Consider the following 12,068-nt stretch of genomic DNA (forward strand, 5'->3'; position numbering starts at 1 on the left):
CCAGAGCCCCCACCAATGCTTATGAAGGTCTTGCTGCTTCTCTGTTCTCCGAATCCTTGCAGAGAGGGCTTAGCTCCTATCCAGGGACCGCCAGGCTGTAGATCATAGGTCTGGGTCGAAGCCCCTCGGGGCCTTCATGGTGGTGAAGGGGCAGTCGGCCCACATCCCAAGGGGCTAAGGACCAAAGGTGGGAGTCAGACCCCGGACCTTCCACTGGAAATCTATCCCTTGCTCTCTGGCTGCTCTGAGTTGAGGGTGTGGATGGGGGCCAGCCCCCCTCTGCGCCTGTCCAGAAACTGAACTGGGGAGAGCTCTGCTCCCTGGCCGCCTCAGATGCTCCCTCCAACACGTCCATCCGTGGCTCTCACTGGCCCTGGGAGGAAGTTTGAAATGCTGCTGGCATTCGAGGCTCTCAGGTTGGACACGCACCCGCCAGGCCGGCTGCCTTGTCCTTACTGCTCTCCACAGTACTTCGTCCTCTATCTGGTCCTCTCCCACCCCTCACTGTGCTGTGGCTTCCGCTGTCCCCTCTCCCCATCCCTGTGGCATCCCTCCCCTCCTCTTCCTAAGGACCAGCCTCAGTTGCCCCTCCTCTTTCTGCTCCCTCCTGGGGGATTTGGGGGTCTGTAGGTCCCAGCCCCTCTGCAGGGAAGGCTTCCTTTCCCTTTTCTGCTCCCCCAGCCTGAGTCCTGCCATCGATACTGCTTGGAGGTGACTGGGCATCTGTGGGGGGGTGAGGGGGAGTCAGGAACTGCCAGGACCCTGTGAGAAGCCCCAGCAGCTCAGAGGGTTCTTCCTCTCGGTCCACCCTCTCACCTATGTCCAGCACCTGATGGGTGGTTGGTAGGCCCCTTCCCCAGACCATCCGCTGCCAGGTGGCATTGTGGCAGGGGCAGCCTTTTTCCTCCCTCTGTATTGCCAGACCCCAGTTTAATCAATGTTTATTGACTGATGGTTTTAAGTGCCTGCTGCCTCTGCCTCAGGGAGGGGAATAATCATTTAGTGTGCAGATAAGTCAGTACAGGGGGCAGAAGTCTTCCTGAGTTTAAATCCAATTTCAGAGGCTTCCAGGCTGGGTGACCCTGGGCAAGTCATTTCAGCCTGTGTGCCTCAGTTTCCCCATCTGTCAAATGAGCCAGAGAAGGAAATAAGGGACCTCTCCAGGACCTTGGTCAGAAGGTGTCAGACAGGACTGAACTGGGTAGCAATTCTAAGAGGTACGAAGTAGGAGCAACTTGGAGGAGGAGTGGCCAAATGCTTTGTTAACTGTGAGGAATGTAGGGCAGTGTTGGTCTTCACTGGGTGGAGGGGGTCCCTAGGGGCACGGCCCCAGCCAATCACAAAAAACTGGGCACGTTTCCCTAATCCTGTTCCCGAGATGACAGCTAAGATTAGAAGAAACTAGTCCTCAACTGGCCAAGAGTGGCCTAGAGATCCTGACCTAAGGCAATTAGGGGATTAGATATTATCCCCCACACCCCAGCATCATGTGATGGGTCATATTGGGGCCGACCTCTTAGAGAGCACACGAAAATCCAAGAGGGAGGAGGAAGAGTTTCTGAAGACTAAATGACCTGATGTTCCAGTGCTACCTCCTTCTCCCCGCCAGCTGAGGTACCATATCTTGCAGGATCTGTGAATAAAATCTGCAATTTTCTCTCATTCTCGCAGGTTTTTCTTTCATTCATTTATAACCCTAACCAATCAACATTTGTTAAGGACCTCCCATGTGCAGACCTCATGCTAAAGTAGGCTTAAGATACCGAGGTGAGGAGGGAGAGCACCCAGTAAGAGGGCCCCAGGGGCCAAAGCAGATGAGGCCAGCCTGGGAAGCAGTCTGGGAAGGCTGGCAGTAGGTAGCCCCATGGCAGAGGCTGAGGATGCTGTGGTTTATTCTGGAAGAATATTGCTGAGTGGGGTGAGGGGGAGAGGTGACTGGTCATTACTTTGGTTTGGGAAAGCTGAAATGGCAGCTGGGGGGGGGGGGTGGAGGATGGGTGAAGTGGGCAGATACGGGAAAGAGATGACCCCCCCCAGGAGGCATGAGGGGATGAGGGGAGGGGCCATATGACTGGAAGAAAAGGGTGGACACTTGGGACGCCTGGAGAGAGAAGCAGCCAGGCTTGGCTGGCCATAGTGGGCAGGGGAAGGAGCAGGAAGGGACTTGCAAGCTGTGAACCAAGGCATAAATGAGAGAATGCTAACCTACCGAATGCCAGGTCTTGTGCTAAGTGTTGGAAATACAAATGGGGGAGGGCTGGAGTGGGGAGGGGGCGGTAGTCCCTGCTCTCCAGGAGTTCACAATCTAATGGGGTGGGGGGGAGAATAGAGACATCATGCAAACAACTATCCACCATCAAGATACAAAGAGGGTGATGTTCTCAGAGGGACCAGAAAGGCCTCTTCTAGAAGGTGGGGCATGAGCCGGGACTTGGAGGATGCCCAGAACCAGGAGGCAGAGGTGAAGAGGGAGATCACAGGCATGGTTGTCACTGGAGCAGAGTATATGGGGAAGGGGGGCCGGGTCTAAGGAGTGATATGGCATAAGGAAGTGGGTTGGACCAGGGATCATCCTTGTGCAGTTGGAGATGGCTCAGGACTTCCAGGTGGAGATGTCCAGTCGGCAGCAAGCAGCTCAGGAGAAAGACAAGGGCTGATGTGGGAGCCATTGGCTTATAGATGATAATCAGACAAGTGGCTGAGGTCTCCCAGATCAGGGAAGTGGGCCTAGGACCGGGCCCTTGAAGGACATCAGGTAGCCCAGGTAGAGCTGAGAAGGCTTGTGGTAAGGAAGACAGATCAGGTTACAGGATGAGGTAACACAAAGCTACTCTCCCGCTACCATCAATTCAAGAATCAGGGATGTGGGGATGTCAGAGGGTCCTAGCCCTTCTGGGCCAAGGGCTTGAAAAATCCTCTCTAGGGCTGCTCTTCCACTTTTGGCGTCACCTTCACCCAACTCTCACCTGTGGCTCCAAGAAGATGTGTAGTGGACAGCAACCACATCTGGCAAACCATCTCAGCTAGCCCAGGATGAGGGGAATCAAACTTGTCAATACATTAGGGGGTGCTGACTCCAAGAATGTGAAGACATCACCACCAGGATGGGCAAATGAGAACAATTTGTTCTAATGGCCATAAGGCGACCAAAGCAGGTGCTGGGAACCACTTGGAGCTTGCTCAGACCAGATCCCGACGCATCTTAATCTTTGTCTTGCCACTGGACTCCGGAAGAGAATGAGAACTCACTAGGTATCACATCCACATAGTAACCTTGAGGAAAACAAGCTGGCAAATGACAGCCAGCTTCCTGAGGTTGGAGCTTAGACCCCATTGGTCTGGAGTAGCTGCAGTGAAGAGGAGAGAAATGAAACAGCATTTGTGACAAGGACAAGATCCCAGGGAGATGGGCTGAACACTTCCATAGGGCTCCCATCATCAGTCAATGCCCAAGTCACTGACCTTTAGCTCAGGTTGAAGTCAATCCCTCTCCAGCCAAATTTCCAACAGAAGAGGTTTTGAAGGCCATTGAGCTCCTTTCATGTCTTTGGGGCCGATTCTGGTCCAGGATGAGATTTCAAGACAGGGAATCCACTTGCTCCATACAAAAACCAACAAAAATTTTCTGGGTTATATGATCTGAGGAGGTTATCCCCCAGGATTTCTCTATTGTCCATCTCTATAAAGGTAAAAGGAACAGATGGTCCTGTGACAATCACAGGGTGCTTCTGTCTCGGTCATTGCTGGCAAGATTCTTGTCAGAGTTCTCCTTAAACAGGCCAGTCCTTCACCTGGAAGATGGCCACCTCCCTGAAAGCCAATGTGGCTTCAGAAAGGGCCAAGGAATGAATGATATGGTGTTTGCTGCCCAACAATTTCAGGAGCTATTCCTGAAGGAGCAGAACAGAAGTCTGGTCATTGATCTGATGAAGGTCTTTGATACTCTCAGTCGTGAGGGCATGTGGAAAGTGATATCAAAGTTTGGTCACCTGGACTATGTGGCTCTGCCACAGGGTATATCAGTTTTGTATATCCCATGTTTGCATGGTTCTGGGGAGTGGAGGATGCTTTTTTTTTTTTAGTTTTTTGCAAGGCAAATGGGGTTAAGTGGCTTGCCCAAGTCCACACAGCTAGGTAATTATTAAGTGTCTGAGACCGGATTTGAACCCAGGTACTCCTGACTCCAGGGCCGGTGCTTTATCCACTATGCCACCTAGCTGCCCCTCCCATGATTTTTTTAATGATATTATCATACAAGGATGAACATGCATCAAGGTCAGCTCCTGCACTACCAGTAAATTCTTCAAATGAAAAGGCTACAAGCCAAGACTAAAGTGGAGGGAGAGTTGATGCATGACTATCTGTCACAGATAATGGGATACTTAGTTCAATCTCTGAGGCTGGGCTGCAATTGTGCCAATTTTGGCCTGACAGTTGACTACAAGGACTCCACCAGCCAGCACCACACCATCCATACTGTGGCACCATCAGTTACAGTCAATGGAGAAGGTTTGAATGCTGTGGATTGGCAGTGGACTTTCCAGAGATGTCCATATAGATGATGATGACGTTGACATACACATTGCCAGAGCTAGCTCTGTGTTTGGGAGGCTCCAAAGCAAAGTGTGGGAGATGAGAGGAATTAGGCCGCCTACCAAATTGCAGAGCTGTTGCGCTGACCTCATTGCTCTCTGCTTGTGAAACTGGACAGCCTACCAGCGCCATGCCAGGAAACGGAAATCATTTCCTTTTGAATTGTCTTAGGAAGATTCTGAAGATCACCTGGCCAGATGGAATACAGACTCTGTGGTCCTTTCTTGAGCGAAACCACCAAGCATTCAAACTCTACCATAGAGACAAAGCTAGCCTCATGGTTCAAACCCTAACTGAGCATGTGCCTATTTTATAGAGATTTCCCAAAAGACAACTGCTATTGTTATTCATTCTTGATTCTCAAAGAAGACCAATGACATTGGAAAGGTGATATCTTGACTCGAAAGAGAATTGGATTTAAGTGAGGTAGGACTGTCTCTTCCAGAGCCATCTAGGTCAAATGACAAGACAGTCAGGATGACTGGTGATGGCCCTGGATGCAGTGGGAAACCTTGGTCTTTTTAAGCTAAGTCTTCCCCAGGGCTCAGTTTGACTGAGTCACACCCATTCAGAGGTGGTGGCTAGGGAAGAATTGAGACAAAAGATGCCCTAGTTTGACTTCCCAAAAGAATCAATCTGAAAGGGGAAGACTCAGAGTTTCTGGCCAGAGCTGAAACAATTATTGTTCACACTCACTCTGAGTCATCAAAACCCAAACAATGAGCAAGATTTGGTTTGGGACCTATTATCGGCCAATTGTCCCAATCCGTATCTGGCCGCTAGACTCACATGGTTCTGAAGGAGGAGGTGATCCTAGGGACTTAACACACCACCCTCTCACTCCAATCCAATTCATGTGCATGTCATGGCATCACCTCCCTGATGTCATGGTCTTCTTCAAGAACAAAGGACAAATGTCATCGTCATCTTTTTTTTTTTTTTTAGTTTTTGTAGGGCAGTGGGGTTAAGTGACTTGCCCAAGGTCACACAGCTAGGTAATTAAGTGTATTTGAACTCATGCCCTCTGTCTCCAGGGCCAGTATTCTATCCATTGTGCCACCGAGCTGCCTAAATGTCATCATTATCAACAGATCTGGGTGGGTCCATTTCAATCTTAATTGTTTCTCAAGAAATCATGAATAAAAACTACATGAAACATAAGTTCATTGCTGCAGTTTTTTGGAGGCAGGGCAGGTAACCCAACAATGACAGAATAAATAAATTAAAATATAGGGAAGGAAAACAAATCTAGCCCTCATACCCCAAGATACCTTGTGAAGTATAAGCAATCAAAACAGTAAGTGGCAGGCACTCACACAGAGGTCAGAAGAAGCAATGCCAGGACACTTTCAGGGTCTCTCTGAAGAACTCTGGAGTTGACTGGGTGACGGGAAAAACTGGCAGAAATCGCCCAACATGGCCTGCCTCTATCAAAGAAGGAGCTGTGTTCTAGGAGCAAAGCAGAATTGCAATGCTCAAAAGAAATGTGAGACGTGTAAATGTAGAGCCATCTTCCCTCTAAATGTTCTTGAGAACCATTTGTTCTTGACCTGAGGTGGAGACTTTGAGCTGGCATTGGTCGGATCAGCCACGGTCGGTCGGACACCCTGTACCCTGACTCCAACAGAGTGATGTCATTTTGTCCTCCGAGCATAGACAGCAACCATAACCATCAGAAGCATCAAGGAGAGGAGTGCCTGGGGAGCTGCCCAATAGATGTGACTGAGCTTGTGTCCCTGTGCTGCTGGCCAATAAACAGACCTCTCTGTTCATTCTCGAAGCAGGAATACAGAAACGATATTGAGCTGCCCAGTGCCTGGAATTAGAAGTGGGATGAGGGGTATGGGTGGTTTCTGGGCAGATCCTGGTCCTCCCCTCACCCTAAGGTAGCCACTGGCCCTGGACTTCCCATTCCCTCCCTTTCTTTCTGCTCTCTTCCCTCTGTGGCCACCTCTGTGGCCATCACTGGGCTAAGCATTTTATAGTCATTATTTCATTTGCTCTGCAACAACCTGGGAAGTAGATATTGTTATTACCCCCTTTTTACAGATGAGAAAACAGGTAAATGAAAGTTAAGTGACTTGCCCAGGGGCACACAACTAGGTTAAATCTGAACTCATGAGGCAGCTAGTGGATAGAGCACTGGCCCTGGAGTCAGGAGGACCTGAGTTCAAATCTGACCTCAGACACTTAATAATGACCTAGCTGGGTGACCTTGGGCAAGTCACTTAACTCTACTGCCCTGCAAAAACTAAAAAAAAATTGAACTCATGTCTTTTTGACTCCATTGCACCATCTAAGTAGAACCAACTGATTTGACAAACAACCAACAGAACTCATCAGCTAGGGGTCCACAGGTTCCCCCCTCCCAGGGCCATTCCCCTGTCTTCTGCTGTATTTGTGCCTAACCATCCCACTTGAAGAGGCCTGGGCCCCAGCTGAGTCCTGGTGAGTGGGCATCCATAGCACTTGGAAAAGAATTTCCCAAGCCAATAAATCGGGCTGAAAGGAGCATCCTTCACTTGGGAACACAGGGAGAGAGCTAAGCACAGGACAGAACAAAGGCCTGGTCCGAAGGAGCTGGGTTTATATTCAGCATCTGCCACTGGTGATCTGTAGTGTGACTGACTGAGCCCCTTCCCCTTTCTAGGCCTCAGTTTGCATATCTGTCAAATGAAGGAGCTGTGTCCATCATGGGATCCCTGTCAGCAATGAGCTGGGGATTATAGAGTTCATTTCCCCACATACCTTACACAGTGGCTCTAGGCACAGATAAGTGGTGGATGATGCCAGGCCTGGGCTAGATCAGCCCCACTAACTGGGAGCCTCCCTGGAGGGTTCAGTCCTGGGTCCTCTTCTCTCCTCCCTCTCCAGGATTTCCTTTGGGGATCTCTCCAGCTTGCCCATCATCTGGATGTTGATGATTTTCTGATCTGTTTGTCCAGTCCTAACCTTTCTCCTTACCCCACTCTTAGGTCACCAATAGCCTGTCCAGTGTAGACACAGCAAAAATGGCATTCGTCATCTTTCCCCCAAACTTCCCTTCCTCCTAACTTCCCTCTTAATGTTGAGTGATTCATCTTCCCAGTCACCGGAGCCTCTTGTCCGATCTGTCACCAGGTCCTGTTGTTTCTAATTTAGAACATCTCATCTACATGCTCCTTCTATCCTCTGACGTTGTCCCCCCAACCACCCATAGGTGTAGGCCCTTATACCTCACCCCTAAACTAATGCAGTAGCTGCTGGGGGGGTGGGGCTGCCTTCCTCAAGTCTCCCCCATTCCCACCCTAGTCCATCCTCTACTGTCAAACTGATCTTTCCTAAGTACTGGTCAGACCAGCGGGTCTGACCCACCCCCCACCACTCTTTAATAAACCTCTGTAGCTCCCTGTTGCCTCCAGGCTCAAATATAAATATAAAGTTCCCTGACATTCCAAGTCCTTTCAGAACTCATCTCCTTCCTAGATTTCCAATAGTCTTCCTCCTTCCACACACACAGAGACTCTGGCCCCTGGCTCTTTAAACAAGACTGCAGCAGACCTGTGTCTTTGCTCTGACTGGGTCCCATGCTTGAAGTGTGCTCTCTCCTCATCTCTGTTTCCCAGCCACCCTGGCTTTGGGCAAGCCCCAGATCAAACCCCACTTAGGGCTCCACCCTCCCTTGGAGATTATCTCCAATTTTTCCTGCCCATATCTTGCATGAACTACATTGCCCCCCCCTTACATTGAGACTCTTCTAGGGCGGGGTTGGATTTTAGGGGAGTCAAATCTCCCTAAAATGAGACCAATATTTAAGCTAGGAGCCCCAGTTAGACTCAACCTCAACTTTCCCATCTGTGCAATGGGAAACCCATTATTCCCCACCACCCCAATGCCCAAGTCAATGGGTCTTTGTGACCCTGAAGGGTGGAGGTTGTTCCTGCTGCTGCCCTGGCTTCTAGGAGGGTCCTGAGGCTACACTGCCTGCCCTTGCTGCTAACTGGAGGCCTTTGAGGAGCTGTCCCAGCATGTGTGCGGGAGGAGTGTTTGACTTTCCATTGGGAGGGATGGGAGCATCGCGTGCCTGTGGCTGCCCAGCCCTGCCAGGAGGTGGCCTGGCCACCTTGACTTTTCTAAGACTCTTTTAGGAGAACCTGGGGCAGGCCCCCAGACGCAGCTTGCCTTGGAGGTGGGAGAGGCAGCTTTAGACAAGGAGTGCTGTGGCCTCTTCAGACATGGAAGATCCAGATCAGGACCAGCCCCTTGGTGGGGAGGGTACAGAACACTGGGCTTCTGTCTTGCTGCTCTCCATCCTCCCCCAGCCCTGCCAGATGTTGGCTGTGTGATCCTGGGCAAGTCTTCCTCCCCTCTAGGAGCCTCATCAGGATCCTTGCTTCAGAATTTTCCTTTGCTGTATGGGTCATCAGAAGTCCCTTCTGGCTCTCCCGATCCCCCCCGCCCCGCCACCCCCACTTCTGTCTCTTTTTGGCCCAGGGCCCCTTTTAGATGAGTGCTGCTCCTGTAACCTCCTTGTTTCTAGGCCAGCGATCTTTATATGGGGCCTGAGGGTGGGTTCTGCTTCATCCTTTGTCACCCTGGAAGGATCTATCCTCCAGAACTCTGAGGCTGACAGACACACAGAGAACACTCAATATAGGCATGATGGTTGAGGGATTCATTGTCCATGGATGGGGCTCGTCAGCCAGATTTCATCACCTGAATCTAAGTAAGCAGAAATCAATGTAGACAGACAACGGCAAGGAAAACAGCTCACACAGAGCAAAAAGGGCTGGATGCTGGCTGATTCTGAAAGATCTGGACCCAAAGATCAGCAAATGAATCTTTTCTTTCTTTGAAGAACTGGAGGACTATGGGTGTGAAATGTTGCCTGCTCTATCAGATGTGCTCAGTGTGTCTTAATTTGTTTCCTCCCTTCCCCCTTTGCTACAAGGGAAGGCTCACTGAACAGAATGGAGGGGGAGGGGAAGTATCTGAAAAGAACTGGGTTACAAAAGCACCAATTAAGAGTCACCAAAACTTTTTTTTTGTAAGGCTCAATAAGGCAACAAGAATTTATTAAATGGCTACTAAGAAAAGAAAGTCTGTTCTCCAGGACATTCTGTACAGTTATGGAGAGGGCTAAATCAGAGATGGCCAACAGAGGGGGAAACACCAGTTGCCATTCAGGTTTGAGGAAGGTCGTCTGGAGAAAAGGTGGGATTTTTGCTGGGATGGGAAGGAAGCTAGGGGAGTCAGGAGATGTTGATGAGGAGAGAGGATTCCAGGTTGGGGCACAACCAGAGCAAATGCTCAGAGGCTGGAGATGGAGGGTCTTGTCTGACTAACAACCAGGTGGCCAGCATCCTGGGATCACAGAGTATGTGAGGTGAGTAAAGGGCAGGAAGACTGAAAATGCGGGAAGGAGTTGAATCTGATCCTGGAGACAGTAGGGAGCCACTGACGTTTATGGTATAGGAGGTGGCTTGGTCAGGTCTATGCTTAAAGATCACTTTGACAGCTGAAAAGAGGACAGACAGGAGTGGGAGGAGATCTGAGGCAGGCAGACCTCTCCCCTTCCCCTCCCCCCTCCAATGGTTTAGGTGTGAGGTAATGAGATAATCAGGGGTGGCAGCATCAGAGCAGAGAAGGGGGTGTTTATGGCAGATGTGGTGGAAGTAGAATCCACAGGTTTTGACAATTGATTGGTTTTAGGGCAAGGGAAGGTGGATTGAGAGTACAGAACTGAAGGTGGCATGGCTGGAGGGGGGGAGCTGAGGATGTCAGGAGTAATAGGAAAGTTGGGAAAAGGGAGGAAAGACTTGGGAGGTGGGAAAGCTCATGAATTCAGTTTGGGACATGCCGAATTGAAGATGTCTACTGAATGTCCATTTGGAGATGTAGGGCTCAGATCAGAGATCTGAGAATCATCTGCAGAGAGATGAGAAGTGAATCCATGGGAGCTGGTGGGATCCCAAGGGAAGTTATCTAGAGGGAGAAGAGAAGAGGTTACGGGGACATTCTTGGGAATGCTGGGCAGGGTGATCTGGCAAAGGAGACTGTGAAGGAGAGGTTAGACAGGCCAGAAGAGAACCGTATTCAGGAAAACTTAGAAGATGGTATCAAAGTGACGAGAGTGATGGACAATATCAAGGTGAAGAAGGAAGAGATGAGGAGATGAGGGGCAGCCAGGTGGTGAATAGAATCAGGAGGACCCGAGTTCAAATCTGACCTCAGACACTTAATTGCCTAGTTGTGTGAACTTGGGCAAGTCACTTAACCCCACTGCCTTGCAAAACATCAAAACAAAAGAAAAAAGGAGATGAGATGGTCCTTTAATGGAAGTATCATTTCTTACTTTCTTGAGTGTCTTATTCTGATAAGTCACTCTTCCAGGTAGAATTCAATTCAGCTCTTTGGATTCCAAGATGGGCCCTCTCCTCAGATTGCCTCTAAGGACACAATAATGGAAGAAAGGTTAGAGGGGAGCATGAACTCCTTAGTCCATGTTAGCTGCCGATAACCGTACTGTGTCTTCTCCAACTTGGGCCCAGATGGCAGAAGTAGGTCCAGAGACTTCATTTCGGAGTCTCCTTTTCTGGAGAGGAAGGGGGCCTGGCTCCCTGTGGGCCCCTGGGGCCTTTCCTCCGCCAGACCTTTGGCTTCTGTGTGGACTCGGGTCCCTTCGCCCCAGTTCTTTCTCTTCACCAACTTTGAGTTGCCCTCCTGACACCTCCAGAAAGCCTGCCCTGTTTCTCCCCCGTGGGTAAAGGCTGGGAGTGCTGGGTGCCCAGTTGTCTTAGTCTGGGTTGTCTCTTCCCTACCTTGGGGGGTGAGCTTGGGTTCTCTGCCCATGGCTAGGCTAGTGGGTGTGTGTGGAGATGCGTGGAGCCCCCAGCTTTGGGGGGATCTCTCCCTCTCAGGGATCCTCCACTGTGCCTCCCCGACTGGATGAGACCTCGGGGGTGGGGAGAGTGAGGAGTAGGATCCCGGAGATGGGAGGGGGCGGGATGCCCGGGGGAGGGGCGGGGGGCGAGCCCAGCCCTCGGAGGGTGGGGTGTCTCCTCCCCTGGGCCGGGCTGCGGCGGGATCGCTGAGTTGGGCCGGGGCCGTGTCAGTCCAGACGGGGCTCGGGACGGTCCGGTCCAGACGGAGCGGCCGCAGGGATGCAGCCGGGCGTGGGCTTGGGGGGCCGCCGGCCCGGGGCCAGTCCTCTCCGCCTCTCCGCCTTCCTCCTCCTCCTCCTCCTCCTGCTCCCGGTCTGGGGGCTCCCGGCCCGTCGGAGCCGCCGCCAGCTGGGGCTGCGCCGGCCGGGGGGCGGCCTCCGGCCCAGTCTGGGCGCGCCCGGCTCGGCGGGGACCAGCGGGACCCAGGGGCCCAGGGGCGGCGCCGCAGGTGAGGGACCCCCGACGGGGCGGCTGCCCGACGGGGCGGGGGCGTCCGAGGCCCCGGACCCGACCGGCTCATCCCCGGGGCGGTGGGAGGGCTGGCCGGAGGAG

At 51.6% G+C, this 12,068-nt stretch overlaps 1 long non-coding RNA gene across 1 annotated transcript; it reads right to left on the bottom strand.

The window, feature by feature from the left end:
• Positions 1-5,770: 5,770 nt before the first annotated feature.
• LOC141493509 (uncharacterized) lies at positions 5,771-8,181 on the bottom strand. The gene is made up of 3 exons (XR_012470233.1): positions 8,134-8,181; positions 7,342-7,580; positions 5,771-6,409 (listed from the first exon to the last, which is right to left on the bottom strand). It is a non-coding gene; the product is annotated as an uncharacterized LOC141493509 (long non-coding RNA).
• Between the last annotated feature and the right edge of the window lie 3,887 nt (positions 8,182-12,068).

The sequence above is a fragment of the Macrotis lagotis genome, chromosome 1, assembly GCF_037893015.1.
Source record: "Macrotis lagotis isolate mMagLag1 chromosome 1, bilby.v1.9.chrom.fasta, whole genome shotgun sequence".
In the NCBI taxonomy this organism is placed as follows: Eukaryota; Metazoa; Chordata; class Mammalia; order Peramelemorphia; family Peramelidae; genus Macrotis; species Macrotis lagotis.